This window comes from Ixodes scapularis, unplaced genomic scaffold (assembly GCF_016920785.2).
Source record: "Ixodes scapularis isolate PalLabHiFi unplaced genomic scaffold, ASM1692078v2 PGA_scaffold12__126_contigs__length_90152505, whole genome shotgun sequence".
In the NCBI taxonomy this organism is placed as follows: Eukaryota; Metazoa; Arthropoda; class Arachnida; order Ixodida; family Ixodidae; genus Ixodes; species Ixodes scapularis.
Genome location: NW_024609838.1, coordinates 47,697,788 through 47,721,021, shown reverse-complemented (window position 1 = coordinate 47,721,021; position 23,234 = coordinate 47,697,788). Strand labels below are relative to the sequence as shown.

At 43.7% G+C, this 23,234-nt stretch overlaps 1 long non-coding RNA gene across 12 annotated transcripts in view; it reads right to left on the bottom strand.

Moving 5' to 3' along the window:
* LOC121835378 overlaps positions 1 to 23,234 on the bottom strand; it is a 69,773-nt gene that overhangs the window by 10,999 nt on the left and 35,540 nt on the right. For all 12 annotated transcript variants that reach the window (XR_006077571.1, XR_006077568.1, XR_006077570.1 and 9 more), the window contains one exon: positions 22,032 to 22,270. This is a non-coding gene — a long non-coding RNA (uncharacterized LOC121835378). The remainder of the gene's footprint in view (positions 1 to 22,031; positions 22,271 to 23,234) is intronic.

The following is a 23,234-nucleotide window of genomic DNA, read 5'->3' as shown; positions in this document are numbered from 1 at the left end:
GAATTTGCGGCTCAAAATTCGGTTTCTTTCCGCCCGAAAACCGCCGATCAAGAACTGGCCGGTTCGAGTCTCGCTCACTCTCCTTTCCGCGGTCACGGGCCGTTTTCTAAGGTATCGATGCGACCACCAAATTTAATCAAAGTCGTGGGTCACTGAAGGCACACACTCAATATTAAAAATAGAAAAAAAATATGAAACCCATTTTTTGTGGCTTCTAAAAAGCTGTAAATACGTTGATTGATAAAAAAAGTTCCACAGACAACCGGAAGCATTCTGTGCGTTCGTCGTTTCGTGTATCGTGGGACTCGCGGGGACGGCGATGGCAGCGGACGACGGGCATGGGACCTCTATTTCAGAACTGTCGTTTGCGGTACCGGCGAATTCTGTCTACCGTTAAAAGAGAAATTTGGGACTGATCAAAAGAATTGGTATTCATCCCGTACGACACGCCCGGCCACCAAGCAGATTTGCACGAAGACGTCGCCGAGCCGTCGCTCCCTTCTCGTGGCTGAAGACATCGCTCGCGCAAACGTCAAGCACGACGTGTCTACTTCGAGTTGAATATGCACGCGTACGATTTCTTTACTACGTGCGAATGTCCCCAAAGCGTGGTGCTTCCCGACTTCGACCCGGGAGTGCTTTTGCTAGAGAAAAATCGACAGCAAACTTTCCAACTTACAGTTTACCGGCTGAATTATTACTAAGAAAAGAGATCCACCAGAAGTGAGATGTGCCAGTAGCTCAGTGGGAAAGACGTCCGGTTCACACGCGTTAGGTCTGGGATCGATCCCTCGTGTAGCTCTATTTTTTTTTTTTAACATTTTCCGATGTTTACATATCTTTTTCTTTTTTTTTTACAATCATCACTGAAGAAACAAACAAAAGTTGTGGACGATACTTCGCTGAATTAAATGGTATGGGATTTCCGTTTTGACACCTGCGAACTCAATGTAATCACTTTCCACAAAATACGAGGAGCATATAAATCAGGTAGCGTCCGCTTTCCGAGGTGCCCGTATATGTTCTACAGGAATTGCAGCCAGCCATTGGTCCCGATCCCGTTGATCTTTCGGAAACTCTGTCGCACAATGCCACTTTTTTTCGGATGCAGGACATGTGAGCCAGCTCTTCACGCAACATCTTGGGTGTATTCTTTTCGGAGCCGATCATGGAAATTCACCACGGGCACCTACTACTCATCCTCCAACTCCTCAATGTACAAAACAACTCATCTTGGAGTACAAAATAACGAGCGGAACAAACATAACTGCAAAAGAATCACACGGCGAGCAGTTCCCGCACGCCGCATAGCACACCGCATGTCGTGTCGTCTGCTATGGAGAGGAGAAAACAAAAACAAAAACGCACGGTCGGGTGTAGCCACGTGACTTCCGCCACTCACTCTCTTCTCTCCACTTCTCCGACCTCCGTCGGGTTTCGGTTTCGATTTCGAGCAGTTGCGTCTTTTGGCTATATTAAACAAATACGCTACTCTGTTGCAAAATATTAATTGTGTAGTCCTCCGACACCATAATGAAGCGCCTGGCAAAAAATAAAAAAAAATTTTGGGGGCTGTCAGTGTCCCTTTAACTTAAAAGGGACCTTCAAAAAAGAAAATGTAGGAGGGACACGCAGGTAAAAAACAAATTTAACGTGAACAAAAAAAATTTTTTTTAGAGGCTGGTACACATGTACAGCACAGAGCTGATGAACCTAATTTAGCACTAATTCACCACTGTATCACTGGTGTAGGACAAATGTAAGACTGCATAAACAAGATCAGCATTACAGTATAGACTACTTATAACGTAACCACTTATAGTTCAGGACCGGGTATAACGCGACTTTTTTAAACCACCGGTTCGCCTCCCATAGAACTCCATGTAATTACATACCACTTAAAACGCAGGCGCGAAGGGAAATACTGGTTAGAGTGCGGTTTCTGGAACAGCGCGCCGATTGCCCTGCGCAGCCAGCACGCTTCCCTGTGCGACACTAGATAATGGCGCTAGCCTGGCTAGCCGCAAGCGGCACTCGCGGGGCAAAGAGGTTGCTCGAAGTCGTGGCTCCAAGAAGCGAAGAGAGAGGCTTCAGTTGCCATACCGACGAAGGGACGCACGCACGTGTCGTTCACGTGCGTGCGTTGGAAACAACCGCAACGACAGACCAATTGCAGGTTGGGGAGAACTGTTAGAGCGCGTTGCATGTCAGTCGCGGGCCGGCTTCTATCCGCAAACATGGCGTCGGTTGCGATCGTTCCACGCAAAAGCACTATCCTTGACTGTGAATTTTCGTTGTGTGCCGCTATGATAACCCAGCACGTACTAGAAGGGGAGATCCACCTACTCGTGCGGCGATGTCGTGGCGGCACTCTCAAGACTGCAGAAACGCCCGTGTCGTTGTGTTTGTTTACTTCGACTACAGTGGTGCTTTCTAAGCATTTGTGTTTTTGAACATCGCCCGGATTTCTTATCTGGAGCATTTCACGCCTGTGCTAAAGTTGAAGGTATTACTGGCGCGTACCGTATAAAGGATGCGAATTTTCACGCGTCTTCATCACCGGAAAAAAGTGATTAGGGTTAGCAATCCTAACGCTTGCAACGTCCGTCCGCAACCAGCGACGCTGTTAAAAGGCTGCGCCAGGCAAAAGTCGCTCATTTCTTTCAAAATTGACACACTTAAAAGAGAAGTGTACTAGTCTGGTGAAATAAAGACTCCTCTTCGACTAACATAAAATAAATTTTTTTTTTTTTAAGGTAAGTTGTCTCATGGCATGTATTTTGGCCTGAAAAATTGATGTTTTCGTTATAACGCGGTACCGCTTATAGTGCAGATTTTCGCGACTCCCGCGTTTTACGTTATATGCGGTCTACACTGTATTCCCAGGTCTTGACTAATAGCCCTAATGTAGAGCTGTGGTTGTATGTGTAAACAGGCCTTATATAATATCTTTTTTTCACTATTACCTTGAAGGTTTCACAACTGCGGTGATGCGATTGGCCTAACCCGTTTTGGAGCACCTTTCGGAGCAGCCAAAACAGTGTTTTGGAGCAGCAAAAGTGGCCTTTGCAGCAGCCAAGACAGTGTTTTGGAGCAGCAAAAGTGGCTTTTGGAGCAGCCAAAACAGTGTTTTGGAGCAGCAGAGGTGACTTTTGGAGCAGGTATTCTTAGAAAAAAAATATTTGTTTTAAGTGCTGGACAAACGAAGGGCACTTTGCTCGCCGCAATAAGCAAACTATGGTCAAGCTAGACCACCTGGGAGTCTCAACGTGTAACTGAAATGCCAATGACATGACAGATTTTGCAGTGCTTCAGGTAAATTATACACACATATGTAACTGCTGAAGATAAATAAGAACCAAACTGCACATAATAAAATTTATTTGAAAATGATCAGCTTACAAGTAAATATCACAGCAGTAGGTTGACTAGTTATATAATATAATGAAAGGAAGCAGTCTCCGACTGATGAAACTCGTAACTACTGCAGAGCAATGCGAAATTGTACACAAGACAAAGGTTCATTACGAGTCTTAGCGCGTGGTTTTCTTTTCGCTTTTTGAAACTTTCTGAAAGGCTGCTCCAAGCCTCGCTTTGCCTTCGGCTAGAAATGAATGTCAACTTTCAATGTCTCCAAAGAGACATTGAGACATCCCATAAGTGTACAATGCTGTAGGCGTTGCCGAGCGATTCCGAAAAACCGCTTGCCGCCGTTTCACTGGTTCCCGACGTGCCAGATTTTCGTTAAAAGTAAGCAAACGTAAAACAATGAATTGCAAGCGTCCCAGCAGGTGCTTCTCTTGTACAATCATATTCGCATGCACCTGAGGGCAACTTCGGCAAGCTTGCAGTTGCACGTGCTTCATCGCGTGAGCGGAGATAGCTGTTCGACCGAAACCATGCTACTCCGCTTCAGTGCCAACTGGTTCCCAAAACTGTATGCAAGATGCAACTGTCCAGGATACAACAAAAACGTCCAGCGGCACGTGCTTGATAGGCAGGCAAACAAGGTACGTACTAAACACACACAAAAAAAGAGAACCTGAGCGCATCGATGCAAGACATCGCGAGTAAGGGTCAAAAAGCTTTTGGAGCGCTTTGTGCAACGACTGAACTCGAGACAAACAGGCACGCTCTGTGAGTTCAGCGTGCATACATTGCCTTCTTTGCTTTAGATCACTTCTCTCCACCCACTTTCTTCCGTGGGAGATTTTTTACGTATCAGGGTCCCTCTCGAAAAAAAACCTACCAAGAGAAACCTAAATAATCATTACTTCGACAGAGCAAACTGAGTAAAAGAGGGATTTTTGTAGTAGCGTAACATTTAAAAATGCACAGGAATTTCGGTGAACACGCCGCGAACATGCGGCAGTCCTTAAATTTCAGTTTAGAAAGCGCCACATCTGCAGCGACGTGCGGATGGCAACGCCCGACGTTGCGCCACCACGGTGACTGGCAGGCAGACACAAAATATAGTTTTCCATCAGCCGTTCTTTTGAGGAGCGAGTGCTTCAGCTCACAAAGTAACTCCTCCCACCGCGCAAAAACGTGCTTTCGTTTCACAGTATGACGGCATGGCTGGCCTGGTAACCGGTACGCTACTGTCGGAGCATCCACACATGCCCGCGTTTATCTTTGAAAAAAAAAGTCAGCCGCGTGAACCGCAGCGCGTGCAGCGTCATTCGCTCCCTAACACACAACACTTTGTGTGTTGGGGAGCGAATGACGCTGCACGCGCTGCGGTTCACGCGGCTGACCGAAGTTGTTTTGTTTTCTTCTTTTACCCTAAACCACCGATCTATCAAGATCGGCCGCGCCGAAAAATAAGGCAAAACGACGACGACGACGAATAAACGCTCAGTCTTGTGACAACCAGCTAGGCTGACATGACTCCTTCATTTTGTCTTCCGAATTTACTTCACTCCTGCATGCTCAATTATGGTACTCAGTTTAGCTTCGGTTTCGAAAAGCCACCAAAATTGGTCCTTTGGCGCAGATTACTTTTATTTTGGCGAAATATAGCAGGATGTAGCAGGGTTAGTCCCTTGGCGCAGTTTGGCGTAATTGGCGCAGCAATCACATCACTGCAACTGGGCATTACACAAGGGATAGGCTGCTGATATTTGCGATAGCAAATAAGTGACCATTACACTCAAGAACAAGAAAAGTCATGTACCGTAATATCCCGAGTCATCGCCCACCCCCCAACCGCCTGAAATTCTTTAAAAAAGTGGGGTGGGCCATGTCTCGGTGGGTGAGCACAAACACTTAAAAAAAAGCGGAAAAAACCGCCTATTTTTCTCTGCGTATCTAGCGCTGATGCACAAGAAATACAACAAACTCAAAACTCGATTTAGTTTCATTGTTTTATAGAAAAAAATGCTCACGAAAGAATATTTTACTATAGCAAAGTCCGATGCTTGCATACGCGCTAGAAACACCGCCGATCTGCATATAGCACGCACGTTTGTTCCGTGGAAGAATGTCACCACTATGTTCTCCTAGTTAGTTAAAAAAGAAAGAAAGAAAAGTCTACAAGAAAATAGAAAAACCGACCAGGCGCAACGAGCGAGCGAGCGAGCGAGCGGACCAAAGAAGCGACCAAGAGCAATGCTGGGAAAGCGGGAAAGCCGGCGGTCGCGTTGGCAAATACTTTGGCGTCGGGCCAAGTCGGGCGCCTTGTCAATTGCAAGCTCTTGCGCAACTTTCTTGTTTGGTGCGTACATACGTGCGTCCGTGCACGGCGGGCTATCAATGCACGGTTGGGACGCTCTGCAAACGTCTGTGTAGGACGTTCCAGCAAAGCTTTATTTACGCTTTGGCTTTGCCTAAAATATTGCACAACCGCGGTCGCGACGGGCGGGAAGAAGGAGCGGGTTCGCAATGACCTTACTTCGGCGGAGACAGACTTTGACCTAACACTCCGCGGTTACGTTAACAAACTCTTATTTTGTTATCTCCGTCGTTTTCTTTTCGCACGGATACACGACCACTTTGGGGTCGCTCAAGGAGGAAATGCGTAAACAAAAAGAAGTGTCTTTCCCTCCTTCGTTTTACTTTGTCACGGACGTCCTCCAACTGTAAGGTCCGCGGCCGCGTCATTCGGGTAGGATGAGTGTTCGCAGATTGCAGAGTCCGCGCTGGGGTATTTGAAGGGGTGGGCGATGACTCGGTGTTTTTTCGGAAATCGATATTGGCCCAAAAAATGGGGTGGGCGATGGCTCGGGGATGGGCGATGACTCGGGATATTACGGTAGGTAGTGTTCTAAGACATAAGAACTCAGGAGCTACATTATAAAGAATGGTCACCATCTTTTGGTTTTATTTTACATCCACTTCCTTCCCTTCTTCTCATACTTCAGTCCTTGTCTTCTTCGGTCTCCCTACATTTCCACACTTTGAGACTCATACCTCCTGGGATGATAAAGTAAAATATTGCCAATTGTGGCAAACTTGAGTTGGCATCACTATTTCGATATCCAACGGTCTTCAAAATGCCTTGCTGGCTGGACATCTTGACAACGCGAAAGGGCCAAGGAGGTTGGAGTTTGTCCCTAGGAGGTCTTTACGAACTAAGACCAAGTCATTCAGCTGCACGTTGGGTATCTGGCTGCCGTGGCGAGCCCTGAAGTTTTTCTTCATGCTGTCTCGATACTTGAACCTTTTGTCTGCTATTTTCCTTCATTCCCTCAGCTCCAGTTTCTCCGAAATTCCCAGCTGCTGGTCCCCTGGCAATTTAGGAGCGTCTTCAAAGACAGCATAGTATTGCACCCAGGAGCGGCAGTACGCGAACGTTGTGATGAGCCAATTCTGCCGTGAGGCAACGTTTCCATACGCCTTTGAAGGTTGGATACATCATTGCGTGTTGTTGGAGGTCTTGGATGACCCTCTCTGCCATGCCATTAGCTGCTGGATGGTATGAAGATGACCATTGCAAAGTGATTCGGCGCTGTAGACCCCAGTCCCAGAGGCATTCGCTTACAAAGGCAGGTAGGTCCGTTGTCAAAAATGACGGTCCTCCCATTTTTAATACATCCCACTCCAAAAGACGTATTACACTATTTGCATCTTCCTTTCCAGGACGGACGGCGACCCTTCGTGTGCCCTGGTCGATGCAGATCAAATGTGCTTGAGTTTTCTGAATGCGTGGGCTCTTTTTTATATCGGCGAAATCCAGATGAACAGTCTTGAAGGGTTTTCCGGGGTGTTTTGGAAGAACCATTTCGTTAGTTCGCGGACGGTACTCGGCTTGATGGAGTTGGCATTGGTAGCAAGTTGTAACATACTTCCAGATGTCCTCCTTCATGTGGTTCCATCTGAACTTTTGTACCAGTTTGTTGTAAGTGCACCAAAAACCACAATGTATGCCTGCATCTCCAGTATCTTGATACAGCTGCAGCACTTTATGGACGAGTGTGCCAGGAATGGTGTATTTGGCGTTTTCGAATTGGAAATCTTCTGTTCCTTCAGATACCTTTTGAAGATTAGTCTCCTCGAATGGGAGGTCTACAGCCAGCCGGGACAATGCATTTGCGTCAGCCAGAATGCTTCCAGGACGATGGTTTACGTAAAACTCAAACTGTCGCAGTTTGTTTATCCATCTCGCCAGCTTCACTTTTGCTTCCATCAAACCAAGAAGGTAGGTCAGCACTTGATGGTCCGTGTAAACATTGAAATTCTTTTCATTGAGGTAAGTATGAAAATATTAAATCGCCATCAACAAAGCCAGTGCTTTTTTCTCAGTGGGTGTGTAGTTGATCTGTGTTTCCGAGAAGGTGAAAGAGTAGTATCCGATAACCTTGATTTGTTGATTCAGGGGTAGAGTGGTGTCTATGATACAGCACAGCTCCTGTTACATAGTGCGAGGCGTCGGTATTCAGTTTAAATGGTAATTTGATACCTGGCAGGGTCAGCACAGGATCACTGGAAACACCAGTGATCAGATATTGGTATGCAATCTTGCACTGGTTAGTCCATTCAAATGGTCTTTCTATCTTCGCGAGCCCCATGAGGCATTTCTTTTCTCTAAAATAGCCCTTTATGAACGCCCGAAATCGACCAGCCAAGCCAAGGAAACCTCGCAGAGAATGAACGTTATATGGCCTCACAAACATGGATATCCAATCGACGGATTCTTGCTTCGTCGTCTTTGTGAAGCCATCAAGCGTACGATTCAGGAAGATGACCTTGACTCGCTTTCCTTAGCATAAATTTTTAAATACGCAGTCAAAGCTTTAAGAACACTTGTGAGCTGTTCGATGTCTTCTTCGGCGGTCCTCAGGCAGACGATAACGTCGTCAATGTACACTGGAGAACACTCCTATGAAGTGCTTCAAGACCCAATTCATCATTTGCTGAAACAAGACTGGAGAATCTTTCCACGCGAACTACAGCCGGCTGCACTCGTATATGTCGAATGGAGTCACAAAGGTGTGTACTTGTATTCTTCCTGTAATGAGACTTGCCAGAAGCCTTTGCATAAGTCGATGCGCGAAAACATCTTACAGCCACCAGTCTCGTCGATGATGGCTTCAATTCGTGGCATAGGAGACGAAAATAGATGTTTGTTAGCTGATAATCCTGTAATCCGTGTACAGATGAAACGACCCATCCTCTTTCGGAACAACAGTAATTGGTGATGTGAAACTTGAAGTAGATGGGTTTTTTTTTTTTCGCGTCTAGCATCTTCTGCAGCTCCGACTTTGGCCACACCTTCCTCCCTCTTGACATGTTGTAGGGTTTCCTCATGACAACCATTATGACCCTTAGCTTAAAAGGTACCTCGATTGCTGTAGTCATTTCTGGAAAATCTCCAAGACATTCGAGTTCCCGGTACATCTGTGTGACGTCCTTTGCTGATTTGTGTTTTCGGAGAGCTCTTTCTGGAGTCGGCTGTGCATCTCTGAAGACTTGTGCTTTGTCAATGCTGACCTCTCCAGTCCAGATGTTCAAACAAAGCTGCTCAATGAGTGGTCAAGGCAACAGGAGTTGATAGCCTTCACAGTGTTTTGGGCATGCAATAAATACCAAATACCAATACCAATAGGCAACATTCTGCCTCATCAGTGCATTGACTTTGGCGTGGTTTTTTTGATAGATGATAATTTCTGCCCATTTTCAATACACCAACTTTTCACCATCGTAGCCCTTCACCTCAATGTGTTCATCAGATATGTTGGCATCCTTGACATGGTCCACGTTAATTACAGCGACAGTTGCTCGACTGTCGACTAAAGCTTGAAGCTTGTTTCTATTTACATTGACCAAGATATAAAGGTTATGATTGTTCAAAGAAACACTCTCCCTTGGCGTCATTGGTCAGATACCGAAACCCTCTTTTATTAGTTTTTTGCATTGCAATCTTCTTCCTGGCCTCTTTGACGTTGCCCTCTTGGGCCATGTTGACGGTGTTGGGAGTGGTCTACTTTTGTATCCAATCATTGGGGGCAGTACTTCATTCAAATGGTCCAGTGGACCTGGTGACAGAGCTTCCAGTGCTTTTGTGTGTCGGCACGCTGGGCTTCAGTGGAACTGAGCAGTTAAAAAAACTTTCCGCTGCTTGTGTGTGTTGGCTAATTCAGACAGTTGTTGCATACATCTTGGCAGTTATGCCAAGATGTATGCACACAACTGGTCCTTCGTCATCCCATGAATGATTAAAGGAACCAGTGAAGAATCTGGTAGCTTTGAATCTGCAAGCTGCACAAGTGTCCTCTTCTAAAAATGTATGGCATTGCAGTCCCCTCTTTGTACTTCTAGGCTATTGCTCGTTGCCATGCTTGTAGCTTCTGACCAAAAGAGGAAAGAAAATTGTCTTGTCATTCCTGCCATGACTCATACTCATGCAAAAGCACGCACAGCTCGTAGTACTTTTTGGCCATGCCATCAAGAAAGAGACACAAGTTCTTCTTAACTTTGTCGTGAACTGTCTGCCAGTTGTTAGGCCCACAAGCATGCTCATAGAAATTAATCCAGCATTCTGGGTTGCTAAAAGCTCCATCAAAGATGTCGGGCTTCACCATCTTAAAACGTGGTTTGTTCGCCGCTTGCAATACGAAAGCAATTGTCTGAAGTAGTTTGAATTGATGGACCATCTGTTGTAATCCAAGCATCCTTGCAAGTAGAAGGCCTGCATCTTCAGAGTGCAGGTTTGTTGGCTTCGGTCAAGTAGTTTCCAAGATGAACTTCTGATAATCTGACAGTTTCATGTTTATCTTGACCTTGACTTTTTCTAAAACATGTTCAAGGCTTCGGCCTGGCTTGTCAACTAGATATTGAATGAAGGTGCTGGTGCTTACCGCTAGCGGTAACGCCATAGGCTCTTCATGCAGCTGACATTTCATGGAATGTATAACTCCCCTGTCGCCGCTTTCAACTTCGAAGGTCACCCCTTCAACTTACTGCAATCCAGTCGGCTGTGCCGTTTTGTAGTGTTCCAAAACATTAAAACTCGGGAGCCACATTATAAAAGAATGGTCACCATCTTTTGGATTTTATATCTTCTTCCTTCTCTTCTTCTCGTACTGCACTCCTCGTCTTCTTCGGTCTCCTTACAACTCATAAACTCAAAAATAGTATACACAGATAAAAAAGTATGGGGGAGACATGGCCTAGGAAGGTCAACTTTTGAACCATTCTCTCAAATTTATTTAAACTTTCAGGGTGAATTGAACCCCATTAGGCTCGATGACATCTAAAGTTTAAGTCTTATAGGCCAGTTCTACAACCCCCCCCCCATACTATGCTTAACAAACTCCAGAAAAAAGTCACTTTATTAGGAAATGTATTTAAAAAAATTGCATCCCACAAAATGTTTGGTTTAATGTGAAGAAAAATACCCATAGTGCAAGTTAAGGTAGACATTAATTGTAGAAAATGGAATTCCAGAGAAAAACAATAACACACAAAAAAGCAAGCGATTTTAACAAATTTCTGTGTTTTAAAGTATTCAGTTTCGTCATGAATTTAGCTTTTTCAGATTATAAGTACCTTAACGTGTCCATCAGAAATTTCAGTCCAGAACACCCTGAATGAAATCTTCACCCTTTCAATATGTCAAATGATACATTTCCTAATACCATATTTCCTGCCAAAAAGTGAAACTGAGAAAAATTCATTTGGAGTTTCAACTTTAGGTTTCTTTCTTTTATATGACTTTGAGGTAGGCAAAATTCCCCTGGAGCATTTTTAGCACCTTCCTTTGAGGCTTTGTTGTTCCCCAGGCAATAGCTACCAGTTTGTGTCACTTGCAGGTGAGCTAACTTTTGTAGCAGGCATTCCTTGACAGATAAACTGGCAAGAACTAAGAGGCAAACATACTAAGGAAGAGCAGCAAAGCAGGAATAGGATCTGAAGTGGAACATACTGTGAAAGGGTGTTACCAAAGATAACAGAATATCACTTCACCGGACAGGACCAATGATAAACCCTGTTTCGGGTCTCAACCAATAAGATTGCTCTCACCAAATTTTCTGGATTTTTTGTTTGGATGTATAGGCTTCTCCTGGCCATTGATACTTTTAAACTTGGAAAACTTCTACGGGCTAAACCTAGAATAAATAGCACTTACAACGAAAGTGGTGAGATGTTCTGGGATTGTTAAACAAGCATTAAGCCGTGCTAAATAAAATGCGCAAAAAACTTGTTTCCCATTCACTCGGATATGTCGAAAATAATTTATTGTGAGATAAATCTTGCATGTTTATGAATAAAAGTTTCTGAAACCACTCTTTTGAAGTTAATAAACATAAACATAATCTTTTTTAAGAAAAAAACTTTTTTCCTGAATTTTTTTTAGTCTGAGGCATTATCGCCCTTTAGCAAAAGTTATACATACAAAAATTAACAAGGGACATCTTATCACTTGAGTGGTATTGTTAGAACCATTGATTCCAAATACTGTTAGCAGTGACTATGTGGTCGGGCAAAGCGTTTCCTTCTGTTATTGTTAAGGGTATCAAAGAGTTTGCACAGTGGACACGAAGAAGGCCTGATTGTTGCAGGTAATGTCTCGTCTTGGAAAAAAAATGAAAGGGGAGATGGAAACAATGTGTTCCTAAGTGCTGGATTATGTGGTAAAATTTGTAAAACAGTGTCCGCCGACATATTTCTCGTCTTAATGGTTAGCTCTGGGCAACGTTATTAGAACACTCAATTGGGCAACTAACCCTTGAAACCCGGACCGCGTGCGTCCACCAAGACCAAACTTTTTTATTTATTTACTTATTCATATACCCTTAAAAGCCCTCATGAGAGCATTACATAAGGGGGTGGGGGCCTGCGTGGATAAGTTTCATACAATAATTACCTGAACAAGGTAAAATAAATATACACTCATTAACACGAGTTCCCATAAAAGCACAAAAAAAAAACATTAGGCACAATAAACACATTTCAAGATTAAACCTCGCTGTTTAATCAAATAATCTCAATAATTCAGTTCTGAATGCTTCAGAGTTTTCAATTGTTACTATGGCATCAGGCAAGTTGTTCCAGTCGACAATTGTCTGGGGAAAGAAACAGTGGTTGAATGCGTTCGTGCTACCAGATAAACGGGCGATTGTTCGAGAATTCCCTTGTCGGGTCGATGATCGGAGGAGAGAACGCAGTAGGGCGTCGCGAGGCGTAGGATGATAATAGTTAATTTTGTGAAGGGCTGAAAGGGGTGCAATTTTACGGTAAACTTGTAATGGTGGGAGGTTCAGTTGATTCTTTAGAGCAGATACGCTGGTGGTGCGGTCATACTCGAACAAGGTAAATCTTGCTGCCCGGTTCTGAACTGATTCCAGATTGTTGATAAGGTAGATCTGATGAGGGTTTCAAACCGATGCTGCATATTCTAATTTTGACCTTATGTATGTGTTACATGCCACGTTCTTTACATGCGAGGGAGAGGCTTTTAGGTTGCGTCTAATGTAACCCACAGTTCGGGATGCTTTAGCTTTAATGTTTTTAATGTGGTCAGACCAGGTAAGGTTAGCTGTCATTGTTACACTGAGATATTTATATGAGTCTACAGCCTCTATCAGACCGCTTCCTATTGAGTATGAGAATACTGATAATGATTATTTTCGAGTAAAGCAATTTAATTTACATTTTGATTTATTCAGTGACATAAGCCAGTTATTATACCATGTGCTAACTTTGTTTAAATCGCTTTGTAGCACATAGTGGTCATTCTGATTAACAATTTGTATAGTATAGTACACAGTCGTCGGCAAAAAGCCGAATGGTAGAAACGACAAATACAGGGAGATCATTAATGAATATTAAAAAAAGTAAAGCTCCAAGCACTGATCCCTGGAGAACTCCTGATGTCACTCGTTCTGTGTTAGATTCACGATTGTTAACGGATGTAAATTGCGAGCGTGAAGAAAGGAATTCTTGAATCCAAGACAGAACCAGTGAGTCAATATTAAGGCATGAGAGTTTGGCGATGAGACAATTGTGAGGAACCCTGTCAAATGCTTTTGCAAAATCCAGAAATACGGCATCAGTCTGGATGCATGCTTGAAGGTTAATATGATGATCATGGGTGAATTCCAGAAGTTATGTCTCACAGGAGTACCCTTTCCGAAATCCATGTTGATGGTTATAAAATATATTGCCAAATTCCAGATGCGATGCAATGTGCAAGAATAAAACATGTTCTAAAGGTTTTGATGCTATGCAGGTTAATGATATTTGGCGATAGTTCGAAACCAAGGAGTGAATGGCAGCTTTAAAAACGGTAACAACTCTGCCTAATTTCCAATCTGCCGGAAGACGTGATTGGGACAATGATTGCGCAAATAGTAAGTGGAGGTACGAGCTTAAAATAACTTTTGTGTTAGCAAACATTTTTGAGCAGATATAACCTCGCCCACAAGAAGAAGTGGGTTTAAGTCTTTCGATGAGCTTTGAAATTCCAGCAGGGGAAATTTCAATAGGTGTCATAGGCTCTAAATCCAAATGACATAACAGGGGAAAGTTATTTTCTGTTTCAACAGTAAAAACAGACGAAAAATACTCATTCACTGCACTCGAAACGTTAGCTTCACAGACAGGACTTCCATTTTCATCCATCAGGTAGACAGACCGATCATTGTTTTGGGGGAATATGAATTTCCAAAACTCTTTGGGGTTATCTCGTAACATCGATGGAAGGTCCTCAAAGAAAAACTTTTTTTTTTTTTTTTTGATGAGCGAAGAGCACTTTTATACGTCTTCAACTAGATACGATTACAGTGCCGCCTCTTAGCGGCGAGTCAAAATATCAAAGTTGCTTTATATAGCTACTTCGAGATGGCACTGCGAGATGGCGCCACCGGCCCTTGTGCAACTCCGCTGATCTGGTACGTGCAACCATGCAGTTCCCAGAGTGGGCGCTACGAGAGAAATGGCAGCAATACAATCTTGTCTAGTTCGGTTCTCAAGTACGGATCATAGCCAATTTTTCAAAGCAGGCTCCTAAGGCAGTTTCCCGACTGAGTTGCTCTAGTAACGTTGGCTCTGGGGGATTCACTCTCTAATGCAATTCAGAGATGCTAGTACAGTGATGCGATTGGCCTAAGCCGTTTCGGAGCACCTTTCGGAGCAGCCGAAACAGTGTTTTGGAGCAGCAAAAGTCGCCTTCGGAGCAGCCAAGACAGTGTTTTGGAGCAGAAAAAGTGGCTTTTGGAGCAGAAAAAGTGTTTTTTGGAGCAGATATTCCTAGAAATATAAAAATATTCCTTTTAAGTGCTGGACAAACGAAGGGTGCTTTGCTCGCTGCAATAAACAAATTACGGCCAAGTTAGACCATCTGGGAGTCTTTGAACATGTAACTGAAATGCCAATGACATGACCGATTTCACAATGCTTCAATTAAATTATACATATATATGTACCCATCATAAATAAATATAAACGAAACTGGACATATTAAACCTTATTTGAAAATGACCAGCTTAGTAGTCAATATCGACAGCATTAGGTTGACCAGTCATATAATATATGGAAGCAGTCTTAGGCTGATGAAACACGTAACTACTGCAGTGAAATGCGAAATTGTACACAAGACAAGAGTGCATTACGACTAGCGGGTGTTTTTTTTTGTTTTTTTTGCTTTTCGTAATTCTTAGCAAGGCTGCTGCAAGCCTTGCTTTGCCTTTGGCTAGTAATGAATGTCCACATGCAATGCCTCCAAAGAGACATTGAGACATCTCACAAGTGTATACATACATTGCTAAGGCCATTGCCGAGCAATTCCGAAAAACCGCTCGCCAACGTTTTACTGGATCCCGACGTGCCAGATTTTCGTCAAAAGTAAGCAAACGTAAAACAATGAATTGCAAGCATCCCAGAGGGTGCCTCTGCCGTGCATTCATGTCCGCATGCACATGAGGGCAACTTCTGCAAGCTTGCAGCTGCACGTGCTTCGTCGCGCGAGCGGAGATGGCTGTTCGATCGAAAAAAAAACATGACTCTATGCTCCGTCACCAACTGGTTTCCGAAATTGTATGCAAAGTAAAATGTAACTGTCCAGCATATATACGACAAAAAACGCACCCGTATTCACCAGGCGCGAGTAGCGCCTGTTTAACCACTGACTAGTGACGTCATCGACTAAAATTATAACGTGGCAAGCGATAGTCGCCGCTAGGTGAGCACTTGGTTTTCACCGGTCGTGTTTAGGGCATAGTCGCCCCGCGCGACTGAGGAGTCGACTGACAAATCTTAGTGATAGGGTAGGGCTAGTTTAGCCCGTGTTTAGCGGGTGACTAGCGACTCAGTGCCATGGCCAACGCGTATAGCACCGCTGACCGCCAGCGCTAACGAACCCCTTACTCTCTCGGAACCCTGGGGGCACATCTAGAAAGAATTGGAGAAGCAAATAATGCGTAAATAGCCATGTTCAGTGGACCGAGATACCGCTAAAGAGATCTCAGCAGGGCGCTGGACGACAAGAAAAAACATGTTTACCGGCGCTTTCATATTTGTTTATGTCGCTGGCAATGCGGCTTCCGTGTTTCTCCCTGGTGTTGTTTTTAAATTTTTCTTTGTAAAACTGTCTCGGACAACATGTCTCTCATTGTAACTTTTTTTTTTCCTGATAAACATTTAAAGTTTAGTTTTTATACGAAACAATACCCATTTACGCAGTTGCGTTGAAATATGCATATCCGTGTTTTATCTTTTTACGTATCTTCCGCTTGTTAGTTCTGAATAGATAGTCACCCGCTCGCTTCGCGCTCGTGAATATTGCAGAACATAATCTGCTCGTTAGACGCGTATTTCTCGTTTAGCTCGCGACTACTTAGTCGTGCTACTAACCTTAGAATGGCGCTGGTTAGTCGTGCCTGGTGAATACAGGTGACAGAAGCTAAACAAGCTAAACAACGGGAAAGAAGAACCTGAGCGCATCGATGCACAACATCGCGAGCCATGGGGTCAAAAATTTCTTGGAGCGCTTTGTGCAACGGCTGAACTCAAGACAAGCAAGCGCGCTGTGCGGGTTCAGCATGCAGACATTGCATTCTTTGCTTTAGCTCAGCTCTCTTCAACTTTCTTTTGCGGCAGATTTTTCACGTACCGGGGTCTTTCTGAAAAGAAAGCCCACCGAGAGAAACCTAGGTAATCAATACTTCGACACAGCAGTATTTGAGTTAAGAAAAATATTTGTAGTAGAGTATGATTTAAACAACAGGAATGTTGATGAACATGCGGCGGTCTTTACGTTACAGTTTAGAAACCGCCATACCTTCAGTGACGTGGGGACGGCAACACTCGAGTTCGCGCGACCACGGTGACTGGCAGACAGGGACAAAATATAGTTTTCCCACGGCCTTTGATTTCAGGAGCGAGTGCTTCAGCTCATAAAGTAACTCGCACCGCGCAAAAACGTGGTTTCGTTTCACAGCATGACGGCATGGCTGGTATCCGGCACACTTGCGTCGGAGCGTACGCACAAGCCAGCGTCTACAGTTGAAACAATTTTAAAAAGCCGACGGACGAAACCCACGAGACGACGAGCGCGCGAAACGAGAGACGGCGGGAAAAACCATGTAAGACCGGACGGACAATTGATGCAGAGTACTTTCTGTCGGGCGGACGCTTGCGCCACCTAGCTCACGCATGCTCAATTACAGCATTCAGTTTAGTTTCGGTTTTGAAATGCGACCGAAATTGGTCCTTTGGTGCAGGCTTGGCGCAGATCACCCATATTTCGGCAAAATGTAGCAGCATGTAGCAGGGTTGGGCCCTTGGCGCAGCAATCACATCACTGTAGTATAAGAAGAGTAGACAGAATAACTAAATTGTAAAACTTTTTTGGAGAAGTTTTAATTCTTCAGCAAGATAGTTCTGCCATGGAAACCATACAGATGATGAATGTTCTAACTTAGGGCATACAAAGGTAAGGTATGCAACGCATTTATTATTAGGAGGGGCTAGTATTAAATTGTCCAGGAGAAAGTCAAGTGCGCTGTCTTCCTTACCGATAGTAGGTCTAATGCGGGTGATCCGTGTAAAATTTCTTGTTATATAAAGAAAAACATATTTATAAAACAAGAATGTGCTGATGATGGTATCGTTAATACTGTAGACATAAAAAGATGGTAATGAAAGCTGAGCAAATGTAAGCAATTTGCATTTCTTTATCCTCGAGGACAACAGCCACTATCACACCAACCCGCTATGGATAATAAGGCAGTTTGCAAGGATAAGTGATGATCGCCATCTGTGACAGGAGTAAATTAGTCATCTGTGAAAAGTCAGATAGTGGACGCAACACGAAAAGGATGATCATTGATACAGATTAGGAAAAGAAGCGGTCTGAGCATGTTTTCTAAAGGAATGCCCAATGTTAAGTTGGACTTGGATCACATGAAGTTATTTATAACAGTGCATTGAACTTGATTGGAAAAAAAGTCAGTCAAATTTAGGGGTTTTACGTGCCAAACCTACGACGGGCATCTGGCACGCCCCAGCGGAGGACTGAGGATTAATTTTGACCACCTGGGGATCTTTTGACGTGCAACCGAAAGCTCGGTTACACGGCGCCTTCTCCGCAATAAGCCTCCGTCATATTGTGGGGGCACCTCGGTCGGGATTCGAACCCGCCACCTGGGGATCTGTAGGCCGGCGCTGTCGTCTCAGAGCCACCGAGGCGGCTAACTTGATTGGAAACAAATTAGAAAATCCAGGCAACAATAAAGGGATCAATTGTGACATTGCACGATAAGGTGGTTATGAGACACCAGGGCCGTAACAGATAGGGGGTTCTGACCCCCCCAGAAATTTTTTTCTGGGTACGGCCCTGGTCGGTGCACTTGCAGCCAGCCGATTTTAATCTCCGCCTCTGCGCACGCGCAGTGGCGCGGTCAGCTACCGGATACCAAACCGGGACCGGTTCTCCGGTTTGCTGCAACTCTCCATTATATACCACCGATGCACATGATTCATAGGTGAAAATAAGACAATAGACACTTTCAAAATGGCCGCCGTTGTCGCCAAAAACCCCCCCCGAAATTTTTTTCTGGGTACAGCCCTGTGAGACACCCTGTCAAATGCTTTTGAGAAGTCTAGGAATATACAGTGGTGAAACTGACAAGAGGTGATTTGGAGCAGCTCTTGTAACAGGAAAAAATCGGTTTTGGAGCAGACAATTTTGAGCTTTCATGTCAGAAAGTTTTATACAATCTCTTCGAAAGTTAGCCCATAGAAAAGACTGTAGCTGTTGGAGCATTGGGAGACTGAAGTGTTATGCCCACAGAGGACCTGGCCTGTACAGATATTTATTTATTTATTTATTGAACAGTCATACGCCAGCAATTTTGTAGAAGTCTCAATTAACCTATTATTAGTACCGATGGCATCTTCAGTCTGTGTTTAACGTAAAAAGATATTTTCGGCTACTTTGTAGCGGGTTTTATTACAGTGACGTAATTGTCACAAATTTAACATCAAACGGACACTTATGGTTGAAAGTGCCTCACATTGCCCTCCCTCGTATTCAACTTGCTGCTGTTCATAGAACAGCTAAGCGGAGCACATAGCTACTCTAACCGATCACGAGTAGCGGTAGCTATTCATTGCGATCGATGTGAGCACCGTTCGCAAAAAAAAAGAAAAAGACGACAACTCTTCATTTGGCATGAGCAAAAATAGATGTTGGGTTTCAAGCAAATTCAAAGTGAATAGTAATAGTTCTTTCGGTCGAATATTTTTTAATTGAATATTGAAGACTTTTTGCACCTTTCTCCATGCCTTTTACTACTGTTCCACCATGCTTAAACAAAAATTCAGCTGGACTCACGAAGGTTGTTCCTAATTGCCCACTTATGAGTAGTTAAATTTAATCTAGCTATATTTATAGACTGTAGCCTCAGAACGTCCAGTACCTACAGTGGGATGGCAAGTAAATGACAAATTTGACATAAAATTAAGCCTATAAAGGAGCCTAGCCATACATAATAGAGGGGATTTTAAAAATTTTGTGCCTATATAAAAATATTTTTGTTGATTCTGAATTTAAAAAAAGCACAAACAATAAACAGAGGTTTTTTGAACATTGCTGCCTACAGCCTGTTGTAACTCAAGAAGGTAGAGTGAGGGTAAGACGGGCCAGGAAAGAGGAAGCAGATGGAATGCTGGAGAAGAGAGGGGGAAATCTCTCTTAAGTGTTCCGTCTGCTTCCTCTGCCCCGGCCCGTCTTACCTTCACCCTACCTCCTTGACTTGCAACGGACTCTAACATATACCCTTGAATAATAGTCACAGTTAAATTTTGAAGATTTTACTGCAATGTAATAATAACGATCCCAAAAGTTTTATGTTTTTTTGTTTTGTTTTTTTCTTTTAATATACATTAGGCCTGCGCGTGCACCATACTAGTTTGAAGATGTGCTTTTCGCATAAGCGCGCGAATGAGCTGCGGCGAAGCGGGTAGCGAGATCACTGTGTCAGCTTCATGGGTGTTGCTTCTCTGCAGTGCCACTGTGTTTGAGGAGAAGCGCACTCAAGGGGGCTAACCCACCGCAATCAACACTTCGAAATGTATGAATATTGCAGTTAATTTTTTAAGCGAATATCACCATATTATTTCAAACTACTATTAGAAAATTAAAATATTCGCGTAGCTCTATTCTTCGCACATACTACTTAGGCATCAAGAAAAAAAAACTACTTTCTTAACTTTCAGTGGCATCGCTTGTCCCGTGCCAGACACTTTCAGTTTCCTTTTCGAGAACTGCTCCCTTTCGGCGCAGACATGACGCAAATTGCGCGCAAATACAGCCTTTAGAGCAGCATGTAGCAGGTTATTCATTCTGGCACAGTTTGGCGCAATTAGCGCAGCAGTTTTACCACTGAATATAGCAACGGTTTGTTGTTTACGTTGCAAATTTAATTGAATGTCATGTATAAATCACAAAAGTTGTATTTTGCATGATAATGTCTTTCTAAATCTGTGCTTATTTTTGTTTAGGAGCATATTAGGCTCAGTGTATCTAATGATGTTTGAAGATATCATGCTGAGTGATATAGAACAATAGTGAGGTGAATTTCTATCTCCGAACCTATGTACCTACTTTTTGTATAACATGTATTAAGTTATGTTAATCGTTTAGTTAACGCGTTTTCTGTATACATTTATTACCCTGATTGTTTTTCCTGCATCTCCGTCACCATCTGCCAAGCTCTCGGGGCCCGGACCTAGTAAGCCAACAAAGATTGGCTTTTTTGTCCGTGGTTTCGACATCTGTACTTGCAGATGCAATAAATGATTTGATTTAATGTACAGGGATTACATGGCTGATTTTTAAAAAGGCCCTGCAAGGACTTTTGTACTGGTTTTTAATTTGCACCGAACCTGAGTGCACTGAATGTCGTATCTTAATGAAACTGTTCTTTTCACGAATTTTACTTTATTTTAAAAGATATAAGCAAATTAAAAATACAAAAACAAGCACAAAAACCCTCTTTCATGACGTCCTCGTCGCTTGAGTGGTCGTGAACTAGAGCAGGATTAGTGAGCTCAACAAGCACACACGGCTGCCGCACTCCGTGTCGATGGCTCGAGAGGGCGCCACTAAAGCATGTTCCGGCTAGGCTGTATGAAGCGGGCGGCCAGGGTGGCTCGCACTGCACTTGCTGCACGATTAAACACTGATTCGGCATGACACTTCATTGGCCACCAACGATAGCAAACACGAGTTAAAAATCAGTTCAGAAAGGCAGCCACTTCGCGCTACCACACCACCAAACGGCCAAATCGCAAGCCAAATCTGCTCGCCAAAGGCCTTCGAAACGCTCGGAACCAGTCGGATCCTCGAACCGTATACGACCGCAGCGCCGCCACGTACATCGGAGACCTTTCTACACTCGCCGCTCATCGGTGCCTGACCCCACTACCCCTCTAGTATGCGCCGCCTTTTCCACCGATTGGTGGTGGATATGTCGACGAGTCATTTCTTGTTTCCGTCTTTATAAACTGCATTTGTTTATTTTCTGATCTAAAATACTGAACAAAAAGTACTTTCATAAATATCTGAAACGGTTCGCGCCACTTATATTTTGTATTTCGACTAAAAAGAAGCTTTTAGCGGGTCTGACCAGTAGACTACACAAATTGCGCGCTTTCGGCACCGCAGGTCGCCCCCGTAGGTGGAGGAGGTTTCCACATCGTCCGGTTAAAATATAACGCACTGGTATTTAGTTACTCTCTCCGTGCCCGCTGCCTTGCCCGAACCCCAATAGATTTGGAAACCGCAAAGAAGGTAGACGCTTAAATATGATTGCAGGGCCCCTTTAAGTCAAGAGGTATGCTACCAGAGGAGTGATTCTCGATAGATGTCAGTTAGAACCAGAAATTCTATATGGCTTGGTGTTTTCCATGACTGCAATTTTATGTGGTTGCCACCAGAACTTGTGGAAAGTTCCAGATCTTCAATGGCTAAGGATGTATATCTAACAATTATATTCTGCAGATATTAAACAGGGAATTGCCATTATTACACAAATAATTACAATGCTCCAAGAAGTAATTCCACTAAAGAATAAAACTGAACATACCAACAGCCTCCTGTCAGCAGCTTCCATGAGTCTTGGTAGTTTCAAACTGCAACATGTCCTCTAGAAGTGGAGCATAAATGGCTCTGGTCTGTGCCTGGTCTGGTGCTCTAGCTGTCTGAGGGCCATGAGTCCACAGTCACTTGAGCCTTGGTTTCACCCCTCTATTCTTCTACACGGGCCACAAGCTGTAGTACCAGGCTTGCAGTAGAAAAGAAACTGAAGGTGTTAAAGATGCACTGCTGAAAAGACAAGGCACAAAAAAAACCATTAACTACTTAGCTTGAAAGGTGCTAAAAAAGAAAATCCTACAGATTTAATTAGAACAAAACTTTGAAGATTCATCTCAACCACCCAGGTATTGTGAACCTAGACTGATCTTGCAGCACAATAAGCCTCAGTCAAATTGCAGGAACCTCAGTCTGGTTTACAACCTAATAACTCGGCATCTTGCCTCAAAGCCAACTTTCAATTAACAGCTAATACATTAAACTCTGAAGATACAGCACCAATAAGAGATGAGCATGGTCATGACAGCCTGCTTGACTTACAGTGTCAAGTTAATGGTTAATCAATGAAACTATTCTCCTATGCCCTTGAAAACTGTGGTCGAGACAAACGTTACAACCAAAAATATACTTCAAGTAGCTGTCAGCATGCGCTGTACAAGCAGAAGTGTCAAGGGAAGGTTGAAAGGGCCACAGGAAAGCACTGGCTTCCCAAACCTTAGATCCGCCACCCGAAAAACACCCTACTTTCACAGGGAGGAGGGAGCTAGCCTTGTGGCTACAATTTCAGCTATCTGCTCACGTGATAGGGACAGTATACCCAACCTCAACATCAGATTGGACATAGACTGAAGGTTCAGTTGACCGACTGCTTACAAAGCAAATTGCACGGACCAGAGGAGCCTGCTTTAGTATGTTGGTCAGCGACTGTGTGCTGAAAAATTAACAAATAGGGAAGAGTCATGCTAATGCAGTGCTTATATCTGTAGTGAGTTTGAAAGAAAAAGATTATGCACGTAAAATGCTTTCAACAGGCTTGTGAATGTGCATTAAAAATTTGCATAAAGATGTTGGCCTGAACTAGGTTTCGGTCGGTGCTGCTTCAATTGCTCACAACTGATCTCATTCCAGGGGTAGTGATTAACAGAAATAAAACAGGCACAAAGGCTGTTTCACACACTTGCGACTGCTTCTGGCT